The 22,813-nt window shown below is 39.8% G+C and overlaps 1 protein-coding gene across 1 annotated transcript in view; it reads right to left on the bottom strand.

Moving 5' to 3' along the window:
* The window catches only part of LOC146004249 (uncharacterized), a 37,821-nt gene extending 15,552 nt beyond the window's left edge, over nucleotides 1-22,269 (bottom strand). The window contains exon 1 of the mRNA XM_083142930.1: nucleotides 22,208-22,269. The gene's annotated coding sequence lies outside the window, so the exon portion shown is untranslated. The remainder of the gene's footprint in view (nucleotides 1-22,207) is intronic.
* Between the last annotated feature and the right edge of the window lie 544 nt (nucleotides 22,270-22,813).

Here is a 22,813-nt window from a genome sequence, read left to right as displayed (position 1 = left end):
AACAGACGTAGAGCTGACAACTCTGCACTGTAAAAAAACCATGTCAAGAATCAGCAATATAAGGCCATGGATGTTCCCAAGGTAAAATATTCCGGAGGTAAAATAGTCCCCCGTTCGGATCTCCGGGTAGGGACTACTTTGGGAGGTCCCTGGACTAAGGATAAGAACTACGTTAGGAATAAGGATATTAAATTAGGCACCTGGAATGTTCTGAGCCTTTACCGGCCTGGGGCAATTCAGTGTACAGTTAACGAGATAGTTAAGTATAAATTAGATGTAGTAGCTGTCCAGGAAGTTAGGTGGCCAGGAGAAGGGAATTGTAAAACTAAAAATTATACTTTTTTCTATGGTGGTACTGAAAATCATAATTTTGGAACAGGCTTTTTCATAAATAATAGAATTATCTCGGCCCTTAAAACAGTAGAATTTATTAATGATACGATATCATATGCAGTTTTACAGGGTAGGTGGTGTAAAATTATTTTAATAAACATACATGCACCAACGGAAGATAAAGATGATAATACTAAAGATGATTTTTATACAGAGTTAGAACAGGTCTTTGATAAATTTTCTCAGTATGATATGAAAATTCTGGTAGTTGACTGTAATGCACAGACTGGCAAAGAAGAGACATTTAAACCCACGGTTGGTAAAGAAAGTCCTCATGAATTAAGTAATGATAATGGTATAAGATTTATTACTTTTGCAACCTCAAAGAATTTAATTGTAAAAAGTACCACTTTTAAACATAAAGATATCCATAAATATACCTGGTCTTCTCCAGATGGTAAAACTCATAATCAGATAGATCATATTCTCATTGATAAGAGAAGGCATACTAGTATAATTGACGTTCGTACACATAGAGGTGCTGACTGTGCCAGTGACCATTATTTAGTAATTGCTAAATTAAGAGAAAGACTCTCAGTGATAAATCATAAGCAACAAAATCTAAAAGTTATAAAATTTGATACAGGAAAGTTTACTGATGAAAGAATTAAGAAAGATTACCAAATTAAACTGTCAAATAGATTTGATGTTTAGCAGGATTTAAATGATGATGAAAATATAAATGAAACAGACGTAAATAAGAATTGGGATCACATACGTAATGCAATAGAATCAGCAGCTAAAGAAAGTATAGGATACCATAAACCGAGAAAAAGTAAGCCATGGTTTGACAATGAATGCCATAATCTAATAGAAATAAGAAATCAGGCTAGACGTAGGTGGTTAAATAACTCTGATGATACAAATCTAAACAATTATAATAGATAAAGCGATAAGTTAACCACACGTTTAGAAGTAAAAAAAGAGATTACTTGAAAAGCAAAATTAACGAAATTGAAACAAACAGCAAAAATAAAAATATCAGAGATTTATATAAAGGTGTAAATGAGTTTAGAAAGGGGTGGCAACCTAAAGTAAACTTGATAAAAGATAAAGACGGTGATTTTCTTGCTGACCCAAGCGATATTCTAAATAGATGGAAGAACTACTTTAATGACCTTTTAAATGTCCGTGTAGGAGATAAATCAGAAGTGAATGAAGTACACACAGCAGAACCTTTAGTTCCAGAACCTAACTTGACTGAAGTTAAAGATGCTATTAAAAGGCTAAAGAATAACAAAGCACCTGGCATTGATTTAATACCAGCTGAGTTAATTAAATATGGTGGAAATTCATTAATATGTCAAATTCATAAATTAATTTGTTTAATATGGAATAAAGAAGAAATCCCTCAACAGTGGAAAGAATCCATAATTGTTCCTGTGTTTAAAAAAGGTGATAAAATGAACTGCAATAATTACCGTGGAATTTCTCTACTCTCAACAACATATAAAATATTATCTAACATTCTTTTAACAAGACTAACCCCATATGCTAATGAAATTATAGGTGATTATCAATGTGGATTTAAACGCAACAGATCAACTACAGATCAAATTTTTCACATCAGACAGACACTTGAAAAAAAGTGGGAATATAATCAAAATGTCCATCAGCTATTCATTGATTTCAAAAAAGCATATGATTCGGTGAAAAGAGATAAATTATATAATATATTAGTAGAGTTTGGAATACCTAAGAAGCTTGTTAGTATGATAAAAATATGCACCAGTGAAACAGAAAGTAAAATTCGTGTGGGTATTAATATGTCTGACAAATTTACAATTCATGATAGGTTAAAACAAGGAGATGCATTATCTCCATTGCTCTTTAATTTTGCCTTAGAATATGCTGTTAGGAAGGTAAAAGAAACTAAAGAAGGACTAAAATTAAATGGTGTGACTCAGTTGTTAGCATATGCAGATGATGTAGACTTACTGGGGGATGATGTGAATACAATTAAGAATAATGCTAAAATATTTTTCAAAACTGCTAAAGAGATAGGTTTGGAAGTTAACAAAGAGAAAACTAAATATATGCTTACAGGCCGAAACCAAGTGTTAGGTAATAATCAAAATCTAATTATTGATAACAACTCGTTTGAACCAGTTTCCAAATTCAAATACTTAGGAGTAATATTAACAAATGAAAATTATATTAAAGAGGAAATGAAAAGTTGGCTCAATTCAGGAAATGCATGTTACTTCTCTCTTCATAAACTTTTGTCTTCTCGTTTCATATCTAAGAAACTAAAAGTTAAAATATACAAAACCGTAATTTTGCCTGTAGTATTATATGGGTGTGAAACTTGGTCCCTTACATTGAAATAGGAACATAAATTCAGAGTATTTGAAAATAGGATCCTTAGGAAAATCTTTGGACCTAAAAGGGATGAGGAGACAGGTGAGTGGAGAAGGTTACATAATTTAGAACTACATAATTTGTATTCATGTCCAGATATTATTAGAATAATTAAATCAAGAAGACTTAGGTGGGCAGGCCATGTGGCACGAATGGGAGAGGAAAGAGGAGTTTACAGGATTCTTGTTGGGAAACCTGATGGTAAGAGACAAGTAGGAAGGCCAAGACGAAGATGGAGGGACAACGTCGAGATTGACCTAAGGGAAATCGGTAGGGATGGAAAAGAGTATATAGATCTTGCTCAAGATATTGACAGATGGAAGGCCTGTGTTGCTGCAGCCCTGAAACTTCGGGTTTAAGAAGACTAGAGAGTTAGTTAGTTAGTTAGTTAGTTAGTAACAGAATGCAGAAAGGGATCGAAAAGTTACCCAATAAAAATCAAAAGATGGAGATAACGATTCACAGTGCACTTACTGTAACAGGTTTTACAGCGATGGTCATGGAGGTGAAATATGGGTTTCTTGTATTCGCTGTGGGAACTGGTGTCACGAGGAATGTGCACATGCTGAAAATGTGGACATTTTCGTGTTTAAAGACTGTAGTACTCATTGAGAACATCACATGTAATACTCGTACCTTGGCCATATTGAAGGACTATCTTGTAAAATGGTCCATTTACTGTTTTTCTGAAATATTAATATTATTGTGTGTAGAAAATGTTCGACATAAACCATTTGTTCTGATTTATTGCTTACTGTATTGCCTTTCATATTAAACCTAAATTCAAGGAATTTCCTATTATAGTTTACCATGTATTTTGGAAAGAAAATTTACATGGCCGTATTACAGGATGATACGCACCCACTTATTGTATCATTTTAAGTGTTTAATATATTTAATATGTTAATTGTGTATGATGACGTAATTTGTTTTGTTCAATTTTTGTAGTCTGTTATGGTTATGGACTAACCTTAAAACATTTGATTGTAGGTTGTGAGGTGAGAGATATACAATCTGTGGATATACTTCTAATAACCTTGAGAGATATTATGAATGTTGCTGGATATTGGAAGTTTTGTATTTTGTTTTGTATTTTAGTTTTGGACCTATATATCAGTGTAGTAGCTTCTGGACATCAGGATAGCCTGAATCTCTGATAAATAACTTGAAGAAGTGGTCTAGTCGTTAGGGCGCCTGACTGCAACGTGGGAGACACGGGTTCGATTCCCGGTGTTGGTGATCTAAGGTCGGAATTTCTCCGGCCTTCTCCGCGCATAAAGCGGCTCTGGGGCTCATCCAGCCTCAAATCAATACCTTCCTGGCCTGGGGGAAACCCTGCAGGCTAATGGAAGCCGGAGCGTATTGCTGATCACATCACCTCCAAAGTGACCTAGATCGAGAATGTGTGGGGCCCCAAATGTGCCTCTATGCAACGATGCTATATGCACGGGGAACTTTACCTTCCCTGTACTTCAGCGTAAGTTGAGTTGAGTTGGTGTTTTAAGTCCATTTTATGCACAGTAAGGCTAATCGGGACTGGACCTACAGTTTATAGTGGAATCCGAACCACTGTGCAATGTGCCTCCCCGGGTATCGAACCCTTGATTAAAGTCCGCGCGTTCATTATATCCCCGGCGGTTAACAAAGGGAGCGGTACTCTTTGTTAAAGAAAACACCCAAGCTGGCGGTTTTCTTTTGAAGTACAAGCAACAAACTGGAGTAGGAAAGCGATGTTGCCAAATTGAAGAGATAAAGAGGAAAAGCAGAAGGAAATTGTAAGGAAAAAAGAAAAAGAAAGAGAAACAAGATTAAAGAATATGGAAAGAGAAAATAAATACAGATAAAGATTAAAAAGGTAGTGTTTAAGGGTATTATCGGAAAGGGGGGGGGGAGAAATATCCAACTCTGACATATTAGGCCTTAATTGACACCGGTGTTCTGGGGGATTCTGAATTAAACGTGTTAAATACTCAAATTGAGTTTTATAAACCCACTCAAAAATACTATTTATATGCATATTTACATATTTTAATTTACTACATTTAACCAATCAATGTGCTAGCTCTAAGTTTTTTTCGAAAATCGAACAATCAAAAAATATGGACAATGTAACATGGTATTTCATTCAAATAGACATCATCTATTACACATTCATCCAAATTATTTTCGGGGGATTATGAACGATTTTAGGGGTGGTCTTGAGTGATGGGCACCCCTTGTTCAGGTTTTAATCATTAATCAGTGTATTTTAGTGGGACTTGCAGCACGCCAGTGAAGCAGCTTGTAAATTTGGCAACACTGCCTCAAGACAGTCTCAGTCGGCAGCAGTGGAACATTCTACGAAGACGTGCGTGTGTGTTGCGGGAACACAATCTAGTTGTACTTGTTAGTTTGTGTATGTAATCATGTGTATTCTTGAAATATAGCATTTACAAGAAAAAACGTCTACTGCATCCGTACAAAAATCAGTGTGGTGAAACAGTTACGGCAATCGCAAACATTTATGGTCCTCCGTGCGGTCGGATGCCATTGTGGACGTCATCAAGTGCGTAGTTTGTGATGTGAAAAACAGTCATTGCAGTACAGTTATGTGCGTGTCGCTTCAAGAACACACTCGGTACATTCGGTTAGTGTATTACATACAGTGAACAGCAGCATTATTGTGTATTACATACATTGAACATAGCAGCATACGTATATTTCTCAGTACGGGAACTGAGAAAGTTACATGAACATTTCGGGCGTGGCACATTTCGCGCGCAGTTCATTTCGTCGCGGCCAGCAATTCTTCTCGTGTTGCAGCCACCATCAACAAGGGAGCTCCGAGCAGCCTTGTTGACGTCTGGGGTCAGGAGCAGCAATCAGCTGTACATAGGTCAGTCATTTCTGCTAACACAACACCCACACAAGCTCAATTCCTTCCCTCTTGTTTCCTTCCCTTCCTTTTACAATGAATCAAGAATCACGGAAGAAATTAACACGACAGCGCGGAGTTGTAAAGGGGCAACTTACACGTTTGTTAGAATTCATTCAAAACTTTGAGGAAACTCGAAATATTGAGGAGGTGAAATGCCGTGCTCTGTATTTATCAGATGTTTGGGCAAAATTCAATGAAGTGCAAACACAGCTGGAACTCGAAGACGACGCGTCAGAAGAACATGAAACTTACCGCATTGAAGTTGAAGAGTTGTACTTTCAAATAAAGGTTCAAATGCAAAACATAATTTCTAAACATGCTGCAATCAATAATCAGGGTCAAGAATCAGCTAATCAGAAATTTACAAATAAAGACAACCAGCTCAAGCTACCTTCGATTTCTCTTCCTACTTTTGATGGTAGTTACGACAAATGGTTAGGGTTTTCGGATACATTTGTAGCCTTGGTGCACAATAATGACACCTTATCTGCAATTCAAAAATTCCATTATTTGAAATCAGCTGTTAAGGGTCAGGCACTACGCTTAATCCAGAATTTGCCAATCACTGAAGGCAACTACACAATAGCTTGGGAACAGCTAGTTCAGCGCTATGAACACAAGAAGCTCATAGCGGCAACACACATAAAGGAACTCTTGCACATTCACCTCAGTTAGTAGGGAAAATGCGTCAGATTTGCGTCACTTCGCAAATACCATTACAAGCAATCTTTCGGCATTAAAGGCATTACAGTTGTCGCAACCTTTAGAGGATGTAGTATTATTGCAGCACTTCGTATCTCAATTAGACATGCAAACAAGACGTGATTGGGAATTAACTCACACTGAGCAAGATTTCCCACCACTATCAGAATTCTTTACGTTTCTCGAGCATAAATATCAAGCACTAGAAACTATCAAACCGCAAGTAAGCCAGACACCAAGGGATAATAAATTCAGTGACGCAAGGACCAAACAAAACAAAACTACACAGCAGTCCCATTCATATTTGGCTTCTTCATCAAATGCATGTTTGTATTGTAAACAACAGCCTTCTCATTTTCTGTATGCATGCCCAGGTTTTCTCAGTGCAAATGTACATCAAAGGAGACAGTGTGTGCGTGAAAACATGTTGTGTTGGAACTGTTTGAAGCCACATCGAAGCAGGGACTGTAAATCAGGCAATTGCAGAGCATGTTCACAGAAGCACAACACTTTGCTGCACGATGATCAACGAAAGCTCGGTGCTGTTCGAAGGGAAACACAGAACAGACACACCGACACCCAAGGCTCAGTGGCGGAGAGTGAGACTCGCAATCGGGAGAATACGCAAGCATCATACTGCAGTTTCAAGACCAGACACACATCGCATGTTCTACTTTCAACTGCTTTGGTACAAGTGAAGGATAAGGACGGAAGATTGGTCACATGTCGTGCCTTACTAGATAATGGAAGTCAATCAAACATCGTAACGGAGGAAACCGTACAAAGACTGCGTCTCAAGAAACAAAGGGCGTACATTCCAATTCATGGGATAAATAACTCAACGTCGGAATCTCGCTTCAGTGTGAATGTGAACATTTCATCACTCGCGAATGACTTCTCAACTACCATCTCTTGTTCAGTTCTGCACATAAACTACGATACATGGAATATTCCAACGGACATCGCACTGGCAGACCCCACATTCAATAAACCTGGCAAGATAGACATTCTTTTGGGCGCAGGGCTTTTCTACTCCATACTGAAGCCAGAACGTCTAAGTAGAGAAGGCAATTACCCTGTCCTGCAAGATTCGCAACTTGGATGGATACTGGGTGGATCCATGCCTCAAGATTGCAACTCATCAATCACTGTATGTTTTGTAAGAACAGATGACAGTTTGGAAATACAACTTGCACGCTTCTGGGAGTTGGAAGGAATAGTCACACCACACAGATCTAAGGAAGAAGAGCTATGTGAAGAGCACTTTAAATTAAATACAACGCGATCCGAATCAGGTCGTTTCATAGTACGTCTACCTAAACGCCCAAATCATCCACAATTAGGAGATTCAACTCAGCAAGCCATGAGTAGATTGGAACAACTGGAGAGAAGATTGAAGAGGCAGCCAGCTCTGAAAGAAGAACTTCATGAAGGAATACGAGAATTTAGGACACATGAGAAAGTTAGAATCAGACACAGTCAAGGATGACGCACAAGTATTCTACATGCCTCATCATCCAGTATTCAAGCCAGACAGCAGCACAACGAAGACAAGAGTTGTCTATGATGCCAGCGCCAAAACTACATCTGGAAACTCACTACTTCATGAAGTTCTTGTAATCTTCTTTCAGAGCTGGCTGCCTCTTCAATCTTCTCTCCAGTTGTTCCAATCTACTCATGGCTTGCTGAGTTGAATCTCCTAATTGTGGATGATTTGGGCGTTTAGGTAGACGTACTATGAAACGACCTGATTCGGATCGCGTTGTATTTAATTTAAAGTGCTCTTCACATAGCTCTTCTTCCTTAGATCTGTGTGGTGTGACTATTCCTTCCAACTCCCAGAAGCGTGCAAGTTGTATTTCCAAACTGTCATCTGTTCTTACAAAACATACAGTGATTGATGAGTTGCAATCTTGAGGCATGGATCCACCCAGTATCCATCCAAGTTGCGAATCTTGCAGGACAGGGTAATTGCCTTCTCTACTTAGACGTTCTGGCTTCAGTATGGAGTAGAAAAGCCCTGCGCCCAAAAGAATGTCTATCTTGCCAGGTTTATTGAATGTGGGGTCTGCCAGTGCGATGTCCGTTGGAATATTCCATGTATCGTAGTTTATGTGCAGAACTGAACAAGAGATGGTAGTTGAGAAGTCATTCGCGAGTGATGAAATGTTCACATTCACACTGAAGCGAGATTCCGACGTTGAGTTATTTATCCCATGAATTGGAATGTACGCCCTTTGTTTCTTGAGACGCAGTCTTTGTACGGTTTCCTCCGTTACGATGTTTGATTGACTTCCATTATCTAGTAAGGCACGACATGTGACCAATCTTCCGTCCTTATCCTTCACTTGTACCAAAGCAGTTGAAAGTAGAACATGCGATGTGTGTCTGGTCTTGAAACTGCAGTATGATGCTTGCGTATTCTCCCGATTGCGAGTCTCACTCTCCGCCACTGAGCCTTGGGTGTCGGTGTGTCTGTTCTGTGTTTCCCTTCGAACAGCACCGAGCTTTCGTTGATCATCGTGCAGCAAAGTGTTGTGCTTCTGTGAACATGCTCTGCAATTGCCTGATTTACAGTCCCTGCTTCGATGTGGCTTCAAACAGTTCCAACACAACATGTTTTCACGCACACACTGTCTCCTTTGATGTACATTTGCACTGAGAAAACCTGGGCATGCATACAGAAAATGAGAAGGCTGTTGTTTACAATACAAACATGCATTTGATGAAGAAGCCAAATATGAATGGGACTGCTGTGTAGTTTTGTTTTGTTTGGTCCTTGCGTCACTGAATTTATTATCCCTTGGTGTCTGGCTTACTTGCGGTTTGATAGTTTCTAGTGCTTGATATTTATGCTCGAGAAACGTAAAGAATTCTGATAGTGGTGGGAAATCTTGCTCAGTGTGAGTTAATTCCCAATCACGTCTTGTTTGCATGTCTAATTGAGATACGAAGTGCTGCAATAATACTACATCCTCTAAAGGTTGCGACAACTGTAATGCCTTTAATGCCGAAAGATTGCTTGTAATGGTATTTGCGAAGTGACGCAAATCTGACGCATTTTCCCTACTAACTGAGTGAATGTGCAAGAGTTCCTTTATGTGTGTTGCCGCTATGAGCTTCTTGTGTTCATAGCGCTGAACTAGCTGTTCCCAAGCTATTGTGTAGTTGCCTTCAGTGATTGGCAAATTCTGGATTAAGCGTAGTGCCTGACCCTTAACAGCTGATTTCAAATAATGGAATTTTTGAATTGCAGATAAGGTGTCATTATTGTGCACCAAGGCTACAAATGTATCCGAAAACCCTAACCATTTGTCGTAACTACCATCAAAAGTAGGAAGAGAAATCGAAGGTAGCTTGAGCTGGTTGTCTTTATTTGTAAATTTCTGATTAGCTGATTCTTGACCCTGATTATTGATTGCAGCATGTTTAGAAATTATGTTTTGCATTTGAACCTTTATTTGAAAGTACAACTCTTCAACTTCAATGCGGTAAGTTTCATGTTCTTCTGACGCGTCGTCTTCGAGTTCCAGCTGTGTTTGCACTTCATTGAATTTTGCCCAAACATCTGATAAATACAGAGCACGGCATTTCACCTCCTCAATATTTCGAGTTTCCTCAAAGTTTTGAATGAATTCTAACAAACGTGTAAGTTGCCCCTTTACAACTCCGCGCTGTCGTGTTAATTTCTTCCGTGATTCTTGATTCATTGTAAAAGGAAGGGAAGGAAACAAGAGGGAAGGAATTGAGCTTGTGTGGGTGTTGTGTTAGCAGAAATGACTGACCTATGTACAGCTGATTGCTGCTCCTGACCCCAGACGTCAACAAGGCTGCTCGGAGCTCCCTTGTTGATGGTGGCTGCAACACGAGAAGAATTGCTGGCCGCGACGAAATGAACTGCGCGCGAAATGTGCCACGCCCGAAATGTTCATGTAACTTTCTCAGTTCCCGTACTGAGAAATATACGTATGCTGCTATGTTCAATGTATGTAATACACAATAATGCTGCTGTTCACTGTATGTAATACACTAACCGAATGTACCGAGTGTGTTCTTGAAGCGACACGCACATAACTGTACTGCAATGACTGTTTTTCACATCACAAACTACGCACTTGATGACGTCCACAATGGCATCCGACCGCACGGAGGACCATAAATGTTTGCGATTGCCGTAACTGTTTCACCACACTGATTTTTGTACGGATGCAGTAGACGTTTTTTCTTGTAAATGCTATATTTCAAGAATACACATGATTACATACACAAACTAACAAGTACAACTAGATTGTGTTCCCGCAACACACACGCACGTCTTCGTAGAATGTTCCACTGCTGCCGACTGAGACTGTCTTGAGGCAGTGTTGCCAAATTTACAAGCTGCTTCACTGGCGTGCTGCAAGTCCCACTAAAATACACTGATTAATGATTAAAACCTGAACAAGGGGTGCCCATCACTCAAGACCACCCCTAAAATCGTTCATAATCCCCCGAAAATAATTTGGATGAATGTGTAATAGATGATGTCTATTTGAATGAAATACCATGTTACATTGTCCATATTTTTTGATTGTTCGATTTTCGAAAAAAACTTAGAGCTAGCACATTGATTGGTTAAATGTAGTAAATTAAAATATGTAAATATGCATATAAATAGTATTTTTGAGTGGGTTTATAAAACTCAATTTGAGTATTTAACACGTTTAATTCAGAATCCCCCCAGAACACCGGTGTCAATTAAGGCCTAATATGTCAGAGTTGGATATTTCTCCCCCCCCCTTTCCGATAATACCCTTAAACACTTCCTTTTTAATCTTTATCTGTATTTATTTTCTCTTTCCATATTCTTTAATCTTGTTTCTCTTTCTTTTTCTTTTTTCCTTACAATTTCCTTCTGCTTTTCCTCTTTATCTCTTCAATTTGGCAACATCGCTTTCCTACTCCAGTTTGTTGCTTGTACTTCAAAAGAAAACCGCCAGCTTGGGTGTTTTTTTTAACAAAGAGTACCGCTCCCTTTGTTAACCGCCGGGGATATAATGAACGCACGGACTTTAATCAAGGGTTCGATACCCGGGGAGGCACATTGCACAGTGGTTCGGATTCCACTATAAACTGTAGGTCCAGTCCCGATTAGCCTTACTGTGCATAAAATGGACTTAAAACACCAACTCAACTCAACTTACGCTGAAGTACAGGGAAGGTAAAGTTCCCCGTGCATATAGCATCGTTGCATAGAGGCACATTTGGGGCCCCACACATTCTCGATCTAGGTCACTTTGGAGGTGATGTGATCAGCAATACGCTCCGGCTTCCATTAGCCTGCAGGGTTTCCCCCAGGCCAGGAAGGTATTGATTTGAGGCTGGATGAGCCCCAGAGCCGCTTTATGCGCGGAGAAGGCCGGAGAAATTCCGACCTTAGATCACCAACACCGGGAATCGAACCCGTGTCTCCCACGTTGCAGTCAGGCGCCCTAACGACTAGACCACTTCTTCAAGTTATTTATCAGAGATTCAGGCTATCCTGATGTCCAGAAGCTTCTTCACTGATATATAGGTCCATAACGAAAATGGGATAACACGGTATTTTGAGCAAGTGGTATAGTCCGATCGAGCAAAGAATAAACTTCATAAAACCCAGACTTTTCGCCTCCAGTTGTGGGAGTTTCAAGGGTGTTTCTACACGCCTGATTTTTGTCCAGTCATTCACGACACTTTCTGCTGTCCACATGCACCCTTTCTTTCGCATTTCAGGGAGCGGCAGAGAATCGGAGACCCATTCGCTTACTACGCAGCGGCAACCATTAGGTTTCGCCGTTCTTGGCCTTGTTGAGGGCGTCACCTGTTTCCAAAACGACTCGAAAGGAAAAATTTGGCAACACAGAATACCACGAGAATTTCCCCTCACCACGGCAGGTGGACAAAGCAGATTGGTTCATCAGCGGTTCATGTGACCCTCCCTGGCTTTCGATGGAAATGACAAAAGCCGAACAGGCTATAATTTATTTTACAACTGATGGGGGGAGGGGAGACTAGCTAACTATTGTACGTCCGCTCGCCCCTGTGACATCATCAATGGTACGTAAATTACGTTTTAGTATTTTGGATATTTTTTTTCACTAAGGAGGCAACAGTGTTTCACTTGCCGGGGGGGGGGAGCACAAAAACTGCGCTACGCCACTGGTCCACGCACTGGGCACTAAAATTCGCTTCGACCTCAACTCTTTTCTGGATCTACCAGTGATCAATTGCAGTAACTGCTTTCCATTTTTCCCGCAAGGTGGCAGGCAACATCAGCTGTAAGTAGTCAGCGCCATTAACGGTAAACGTGAGTACTAAGTATAAGAGCATGGTTGCTGTTATGTTCTTGTATTGTAATGCTTTTTAAATGGTGGGCGGCATAGGCGTAACTTGTAGGGGGGTGGCAAGGGGGGCAGTCACCCCCAAAGTTTCAGGGGTTAAGTAAATTGCCACCTATAAAATGTCCGACACAGAACAGATCTCAGAACTCAATGTGTTGTCAGGGAATGTGAAAATACGTGTGTGTGAAAATAAGAACATGGAATGAGTTTCAAAACAGACCTTATTTTGTGTATATGTGTGAGGAACATCATTTCAGTGAATGTTTTCTAAATTTGAAGTCAATTGCTCAAAACATACTTGACAACCTCTGAGAGTTCTCATCCGTAGCTGCCTAATTTCCTCCCGATGGTGGGTGACCGCTGGTCCCATACACAGGCTGAAATGTCAGGACTCAGGAGAAAAGTTGTTACGACCCCCCCCCCCCCCACACACACACACACACACCAACCCAGGAGACTCGGACCAGTGTGCGCCCCGTAACCCGAGCCCAAAGCCTGATGGCTTAGACTGCACGGCTACGGTTTAGGACATTTATAGGAGATACAGGGACAAAAATGATATTAACAAAATAATTCAGAAGAAAAATAAAAGTTGCAAATCCCCCTACTCCCCACATCCACTTTCGGCGTAATCATGGATAAATGGTTGGGCTCTGATTCCATTTCTTAAAAAATAGCCAAAAATAAAAAGTGCCAACTAATGATTGATCCCTCTGACAGAGAAGACTCCAAGACGTCGAAAATAAAACTACTTTGTTTAAATGTCCAGGTTTTCAGGTCTTTGGAAATAGTATGTGGTTCTTATAAGGTATGGAGGGAGCCTGATGTTTACGGCCACCAGTAATGACATGGAACCGTCCTCGATATATGCGTGAGAAAATGTCCATAAAAATCCATATGTTTTTTTTTTTTTCAGCTGAAGTTCTGTGATGTCACAGTGTATGAAGACAAGACAATGAATCGGAAAGGTTTTACACTGTGTCATGTTTAGATTATGTTGGTGAGGTGTTGTTTTAAGTCCACTTTATGCACAGATAGCTTAATCGATGCTGGACCTAGAGTTTAAAGTGGGATCTGAACCGGTACGGGTCTCCACCGGGTATCGAACCCGGGACGCCTTGATTATTGTTTTAATTACCTGTGACAGCAATAGTATGTGTAAATTTCCAATTGAAATACTTTAAATACCTACAATATTTAATTGAATACTTAAATAAAGATATTTTTATATATCTATATATATTTATATATATATAAAAATGGATGTATGTGTGTGTGTGGGTGTGTGTGTGGATGTGAATATTTGTTTGTTCCGGCCTAACTCTCGAACGCCTGGAGCAATTTCAACCAAACTTGGTACACGTATCACTTACAATCTGGAAAGAAATACTGTAGGGGTAAGACACCCCTGGCACCCCTAGGGGTGGGGTGGGAAGGGGTGACATGTAAAAATAATGGAGAACCACCGATATTAATTTCCGCACAAACAGACATCCGTTACTCTATGCAATCCGCACAACGCTAGTGTTTCTCGGGTTTTCTAACATTCAGGCTGTGTTGCGAATGGAATCCATAGTTTTCGTGACACTCCCAATGCTGTTGAACTCCAAGTTCATCACCTATCGGCATGGGGAATGAGAGGGGGTGAAAAATAAAATGCCACAAATGCCCTAGATTAGTGTCGGATCCATAGTTTTCGGAGTCGCAAAGCTAATTGGTGACATTCACGATCACATTTAAAATTAGTTACATTTTACACTATAGTTAGAATTCATTATTTTCCTATCTAATACAAGAATGGGATAAATGAATACCCGGGCTACGCCGGGTAATGAGCTAGTATTAAATAATTCTGGCATCAGCGAATTCCGCTGATCGCCATCTATTCATCGTTGAAGCAGTGCGCTTTTCGCTCCTTCAATATTACAAAATCATAACTAGTAGAACTAAATACATGTAGCATCTACAGTAAAACAAGTATTTCCAGGCGGGGGAGGGTACGTTAATTATTTTGAGCAAATCCGGGATGGTACCGGCGTGCAAAATTAATATGTTGTTAAGAATCCTTCTAGGAAAATAATAAAATTTGTTCCAGCTTTCCGTGATTTATTTCCTTATTGGACTCCAAAATCATCTCTTGTTGACTGGCCTAATAGCATCCCCAAGGACTAGTATTTGCAAACAGAAAGAAGAATGCCGCTTTATCTCCTAAGTTTAAACAGCAAAAGTTCGCTCTGTGTTTAAAATTTATATATTCGGCTTGTTACTTTTCAAATAAATAATGTTTTTAAGTGTTTAATAAAAAAAATGTATGTTAAAATATTTGGGCCTAAAAGGGATGAGAAGACAGGTGAGTGGAGAAGGTTACATAATTAGAACTACATAATTTGTATTCATGTCCAGATATTATTAGAATAATTAAATCAAGAAGACTTAGGTGGGCAGGCCATGTGGCACGAAATGGGAGAGGAAAGAGGAGTTTGCAGGATTTTTGTTGGAAAGCCTGATGGTAAGAGACTAGTAGGAAGTCCAAGACGAAGATGGAGGAATAATGATGAGATGGACCTAAAAGAAATTGGTAGGGACGGAAAACAGTATATAGATCTTGCTCAGGATACGGACAGGTAGAAGGCCTGTGTTACTGCAGACATGAACTTTCGGGTTTATGAAAGCTAGAGAGTCAGTTACTTAATGTAACTTTATAATTTTTGTAATTTTGAAAATGTATAGCTGTTGTTTAGAAAAATTTTCGATCCCCCCCCCCCAAAAGTTAGGCCCCAAGTAACGCCTATGGTAGGCGGGGACGATGGAAGGGATGGTTCCCCCCCCCCTTAAACAGCAAGTTGTTTTTCTTTCAACACCCTCCAAACACTGCTTGAAGTTGAAAATGTGATATTCTTGCGACTAAGCTTTACCTGAGTTTCAAACATAGGCTATAATTCCCTATAATATAATAATAATAATGCGGTGTACAGTGGCATGGGTGTTCCATTGTGAGTATCACTTAATTTCATCATGTCATCACTCATCCTCATTTTCGCGATTAATCAAAAGTGAAGTAAAATAAACAAAATGAATGAATGAATCAAAAACAAACTCGAAGAAACGAACGCACTGATGGAAGAAGGGATTTATTGTTGTGAGATTGTACATTAAATGAATTAATTTCATAGTTTTTTAAAGGTTCCCATTTCTTAGAGAATATACCGGTGGGGGAACACAGCGGTTCGCATCCCACTTTAAAATGTATGCCCAGTCCCGATTAGCCTTTCTGTGCATAAAGTGGATTTACAAATAAACTCAAACTAATGGTGCAAAAAATAGTACAAAAAATATATAATCAGAAATTAGGTTTTGGCATTAATCAAGGAGGCGTTACGGTTCGGCGGTCGACCGTTCCTCTTTGAAACGACCCAAAATACACCAAGTTTAGTTGTCTAATAATGATCGTGTCCTCAACGCATGCGGTGCCTGCTGCGCATGCGTCAATTGTGAGAAAAAGGACAGCTTGCTCTGCGACGACATTAATGAGCATTTCTACATTCTAATGTATTCATATAGGAGAAGTATTTATTTTACACAAGAGCGCTCAACAAAACTTCTATTAAATTTCTTGGATCTGAAGTGAAAGAAAGTAATAATTCTTTTCCCACAATTGACGCATGCGTCACTTCAGATCCAAGAAATGTAATATAATCTTAGTTGAGCGCTCTCGTGTAAAATAAATTCTTCTTCTATATGAATAAATTAGAATGTAGAAATGCTCATTAATGTCGTCGCAGAGCAAGCTGTCCTTTTTCCCACAATTGACGCATGCGCAGCATGCACCGCATGCGTTCAGGAGACACCTCTCTATTTAGACTGTCTGAGCTATCCTGCCGTTGCGCTTTTAAATATTTTCTTAGCTTCGTAGGACGTTTTCGAGAACTTATGACTTCCTACATTACCTAAAGGTTTGTTACAAACGATTTTATTATCGATTTAATCGAGACTGTTCACTGCGAAAATCGTGATTGAATAGCACACAGCATCGCGCCTCGATATTAAGTTTATGGCAACCAAATGACGAACGACACAGCTATGCTGGCGCCGCCGCCGTAAAAGTTTGTCATTGAAAAGCTCCATTCCAACGAGTGAATGTAAAATTGCAAATTGGAAGATAAATCCTTCCACTTGCACCGAAAATATTTACCAAACTGCGATCTTATCTGAGGAACAAGTAGTGGAAAACAAGTCATCAGGGGTCTACTGAAGGAGTGGGATTATCTGGTGCTCGCGATACAGCTGCACAGTGTGGAGACAAAACAATTGATCGTACAGAAAGCAAGCTGTTGTGTCGTTCTATGAGAAACGTTTACAAAAGTTCAAAGGCCTCCCAGATGGTGCAGTGGTAGCGTCGTCGCCTTGTAATGAAGTGGTTCCTTCCAGTTTCCAGAAACTTGTTCCAAGTAGGATTGTGCAATATTTCGATATATCGATATCGAGTCGATATTTTAACGATATCGATATATGTAATATCGAACTTGATATGTCGATATCGATATTCGATATTCTATATGGGGATATTCGTTATGTCGGTATCGCCGTTCTTAAATTTACCGGTAAAATATACGCGTACATGTTGTCTGTACTAGGGATGGCCAAACGGATCCGGATCCGAAAAATCCGGATCCAAAAGTTACGGATCTGGATCCGGATCCGAAAATTCCGGATCCGGATCCGGATCCGGGTCTGAAAGTTTCGGATCTGGATCCGGATCCGAGAGTTTCGTATCTCAATCCCATTATAATATTACCACACCTTAAAAGGGATTATGATCTTATATTAGAAAGAAATTTTTCGTTAGTCCTAGAAGAATTTTTTTCAAGTGTTGTTCCTAAAATACTTTGCTACGCATCGGCTAACACACTCGTGCACAAATGTCAGAGGTGATTTTGTAAATGCCTTTGAAACGAATATGTATTCATTCGAATGTATTGGAAATGAAAACACACATAAATGTGAGACATTCCATTCCAGGATGAAACCTTTAACATATATAACAAGATAGAAATGTTATACAAAAATTATACAATTGTTCTACAGTTACAGTTTTACAAATTAAAATAAAACATTATAATATATGCAGTGTTAAATAATTACAAATTGTAAGACTAACACGGGAGGTTATCTAAGTGTCCCCCTCCGATTTCCATGAAATTTGGCAGTATAGTGGGGCCCAAAGGAAGAATTACGTGTTTTTTTATGTTTCAGCTAAAAACTGTTTTAGGGGGCAAAATCCCCTCAAATGTCAAGATGAGGACAAATTGAAGTGAGGATCTGCCCCCTGTTTCCCTCCGATTTCCATGATACTTGGCAGGTGTGTGTATAAACGGGCCCAAATGAAGAAATACGTGTTTCTATGTTTCAGCTAAAAAACGGTTTTATGGGGCAAAACCTGCCAAGTTTTTTTGTCAAGATGAGGACAAATTGAAGTGAGGATCTGACCCTGTGTCCCTCCGATTTCCATGAAACTTGCCAGGTGTATAGTGGGGCCCAATGGAAGAAATACGTGTTTTTTTGTTTCAGCTAAAAAAACTGTTTTAGGGGGCAAAACCCCTCAAATGTCAAGATGAGGACAAATTGAAGTAAGAATCGGACCCCTGTGTCCCCCTCCGATTTCCATGATATTGGCAGGTGTGCGTATAAACGGGCCCAAATGAAGATACACGTGGTTTTTTTTTTTTGTTTCAGCTAAAAAAAACTGTTTTAGGGGGCAACCTTCCCCCCCCCCACCATGTCAATATGAGGACAAATTTAAGTGTGCATTTGACTTATGTGTCCCCCTCCGATTTCCATGAAACTTGGCAGGTGTATAGTGGGGCCCAAAGGAAGAAATACGTGTTTTTCTTTGTTTCAGCTAAAAAACAGTTTTACAGGGCGAAACCCACTCAGTTGTCAAGATGAGGACAAATTGAAGTAGGGATCTGACCCCCTCCGATTTCCATGAAACTTGGCAGGTGTGTGTATAAACGGGCCCAAACGAAGAAATACGTGTTTCTTTGTTTCGGCAAAAAATTTGTTCTAGGGGGCAACCTCCTCTCAAATGTCAAGATGACAAATTGAAGTAAGGATCTGACCCCTGTGTCCCCCTTCGATTTTCATGAAACTTGGCAGGTGTATAGAGGGGCCAAAAGGAAGAAATATGTGTTTTTTTTGTTTCGGCTAAAAAACTGTTTTAGGGAGCAAAACCCGCCTCAAATGTCAAGATGACAAATTCACGTGGGGATCATCTGACCCCTGTGTCCCCTTCCGATTTCCATGAAATTTGGCAGGTGTATAGAGAGGCCCTATGCCCCCTGTTTCTTCCTATGCCATATTTACGTGGTTTCGGGGTCAGATCCCCACGTCAATTTCTCCTCATCTTGACATTTGAGGGGTGGGGCCTCTATACACCTGCCAAGTTTCATGGAAATCAGAGGGGGAGACTTAGACCTCCCTTGTAAGTGTATTAATTAGTTACAAATCGCGCACGCGCGCACACACACTATATATATATGTGTGTATGTATATTATATATATATAGGCCTATGTTATAAGCACATTCTTACTTTCCAAAGACGTGCATATGTGGATGGCAAAACAAATCCGGATTTCGGATCCGGATCTGAAAATTCCGGATCCGAAAAATTTTAGGATCCGGATCCTTAGGATCCGGAACCAACCGGATCCGGATTTCGGATCCGCTAGGATCCGGATCTGGCCATCCCTAGTCTGTACCTGCATTCTATTGCGCTTGACGGAACTTAGCAACAGCAAACAGTACAGGATTCACAGTCGCCCCTGCTCGGTTTCCCCGATCCTATTGGTCCGAACATCTCCATACTCACATTCACCAGGGAGTTGAGTCAGGATGGAAATTATAACCTTTTCCTTTGTGGAGCTTTCATAAGAAAAAAGAACGTTTGATAGATGGCAATGTGGAACTCTCTTCAGAAATCTGTGAGAAAGCCACTTATTGGTGGTGTATCACTATGTACAGTATTTCAGTTTGATACTGTATCCTTGTTTCTTAGGACTTGAACGTGGCAAATTCTTATCTTGCATTAACAACATAATAAATAATAATATGAAAGTTGAAATTCGCTATATTGTATTGAAATTTACAATTAATAAAGACTCGATGATGTTACGTTGTTTCGTTCCTTCCTTTTGTCAACCAAGATCTCCCCAGCTGTTCCTATACACACAGAAAAGTAAATGCATCATATCGATTGATGTACCAAAGTGTGTTTTATGTCTTCTTCAGAGAATCAGATTCACATTTGATGCATTTTTGTATGTCGTGAAAAAAACACCAAAGTGCATCATTTGATTCAAGTGAGGATTTCTTTCAGTCGAGATGCACATCAACTGATGCATTGAAGTGCATCTCGACTGAAACAAATCCTCACTTGAATCAAATGATGCACTTTGATTTTTCTTTCACGACATACAAAAATGCACCCAAATGCATCAAATGTGAATCTGATTCTCTGAAGAAGACATAAAACACATTTTAGTGCATCAATCGATGCATTCTGGTGCATCAATCGACATGATGCATTTAGTTTTCTGTGTGTATAGGCTACACGGTGTGAATGGCCGAAATGGCACATTTACGGAACTGTGGTCGTGAGGTAGTGCATATTTTAAGAAAGACGATACTAACAAACAAATTAAACAATGTTGAACCAGAAAGACAAAGAAAGTCATGTGGAAAGAAGCTTTTGAGAATGGTGCGATTGAAATAAGAAAAAGGAAAGGGCTTATTTAAAGGGAGCTGTCGGATTCGAACCACACTAAAATTTGTAAATACGACGTTATTGGAACAGAGGTTTTCTAGTGAAGTGAGACTGAACTGCGATGTATTCACTACTGTTCATAAATCCAGATGACAACATGCTCACACTCTTTGAGACGAGACGGAGAGTGAGGCAGGCCTCTGTAGTCTTCGGTATGACGTATGAAAATTTTACATCAACGAAATTCACTTTACTATGTTCTTCAGCTATAGCAAACGGATAGTGACCATTTAAAGATATGTTGCTTGGATGCATATACGAATATTCAAGGTTCAGTTGTGTTTTCCAAGGATTCATAGACATTGGCTAGGCTTGCCAGAATAACGAGTGGGGGGGGGCAAAGCGGCGGGAATATTTACTGGACGGGGGCAATTACGAGCAACAATTACGTTTAGAAAACTTCTAAACACCACACAACAATCCATCTTTAGGCTAATTTTCTTTGGTACTAATCTGACATTCCCCGGACAGATTTCTTCATTGTTACAGAAGAAACTACTTACTGTAATAAGTTCCTGTAGCATTGTCTAACATCTGGAAGGTGTTTTGTGTGATGTGGGAATGTTTCATAGCGGAAATTCAACCATTGACGCCTCGCCCCACGAACCATTTCCGGTAAGGTTAGGTTAGGTAGAGTCACGTATACGTTACAATAGTTAAAAATTGGTTTCGAAAAAAATTTGCGTAGCCCCTACACACCATTCTCGCATAGCCCCACGAACCATTCACACATAGCCCCACAAACCATTTGCGGAAACGTACGTTCTTCAGTTACAAAAACACTTTTTTTAAAAAAAAGAATTGCAATTACTTTGATCAAAAAAACGTGAATACATGTTACAGAATGTTCCGCGAAGCAGATAGGTAAGTACAAATGTAAAAAATTGACAAAACGAAGAAGTTATAGGTGTCCGGGGAATATCAGATTATTACCACTTTTACATATATTTTAACATATAAAACATTGAAAACATTGCTGCTTCTGAAAAATTCACAGCCATAACAACATCACCCCCATTCACACGCCTGTGCCTACCCTTCCTATAATACCACGTTTCGCCGATTTTCGAAAAAGCTGTTAGGTACACTTCTTTTTATTATCCAGCCCCTTTTTTGCCATATTTTCCTGCTTTTCGTGGTTTTTTTTCTTTGAATACTTGGCCAACAGAGGGGGTTGACCCCTACCATCAATCCCCCCTTGGACACGCCACTGCATGAAAGTGTAGAAAAATGGCGTTAAATAAGAAACAAAAGTAGGGATGTCTCCCTAAGTAACACTTCGATCGATGTGTTTTGTGGTTAAAGTTTGTGTTATTACCGTTTCCTGAAGTGTCAGGTTGCTCAAGTCAGCCCTCCCGCACTGTTTGCAGTAATTGCAATACAATTTTCCTACTTACTTTTCAAACCCGTATATGAAACATACAGCCTATGCTATTCTGAAGTAGACTGCAGCCCAAGCATGAGATTCTTGACAGAAACAGCTGACTGCAGCATTATCTCGTCCACTTTCACTGACACAACACAACACGTACGAGATCTTTCAGTTATCTTTCCTTGTAGTCAACATTTCACAACGTTAAACGAATATTCAGTTGGACGATTCGAAGTACCCGAACCGACAGTAATCACTGTAAAACAAAATAAGTACTTACATTTTTCAGCAACAGAATTATTCCACGATGAAACCAGCCACAACACAAAGGAACGTGTGACATCAATGATTTCTAATACCTAGTCTCAAGGTCATCGCTGGGACTTCCCCCTCTTAGCTACCAGCGCCATTTGCGGCAGAAGTGAGAAACACAGGTTGACGTTTACGTGAAACAGTTTATCTCTTACAAGAGCAAAATATCTTCAAAACATGAATCTACGATGTGTCATATGCTGTTTGATGATTTCTTGCAAACATGTCAGAGCTTTGAAAAAGCAGGAGTGATGAAAATTTTCGAAGTTTCGTAGACGCCGCTTGGCAGCCTTGCAGGGCCTCCCTCCCTCCGATCCTGGAGGAGTCGGGGGCGGCGACCCGTGAGTCCCGGTTGATGAGAAAGAATTGGCTTCGAATTTAGATATAGATGATCCAAAGATGGGCAAAACTGTACAGGGCCGAAATCGAAAGAAGAAGCAGTTTCAGTATGATGAAACTTTTTAAGATCCTCAAAAACAGTACAAAGTTGATTTCTATTACCAGGTCCTAAAAAAAAAAAAAAAAAGTCGTTTTCACGTTCAGAAGACAAACAGGCGCTTATGGAGAAACCGCA

The sequence above is a fragment of the Lepisma saccharinum genome, chromosome 21 (assembly GCF_977018435.1).
Source record: "Lepisma saccharinum chromosome 21, izLepSacc3.1, whole genome shotgun sequence".
Taxonomy (NCBI): domain Eukaryota; kingdom Metazoa; phylum Arthropoda; class Insecta; order Zygentoma; family Lepismatidae; genus Lepisma; species Lepisma saccharinum.
Note: the sequence above shows the minus strand (reverse complement) of the source record. Positions and strands in the feature narration are given on the sequence as shown.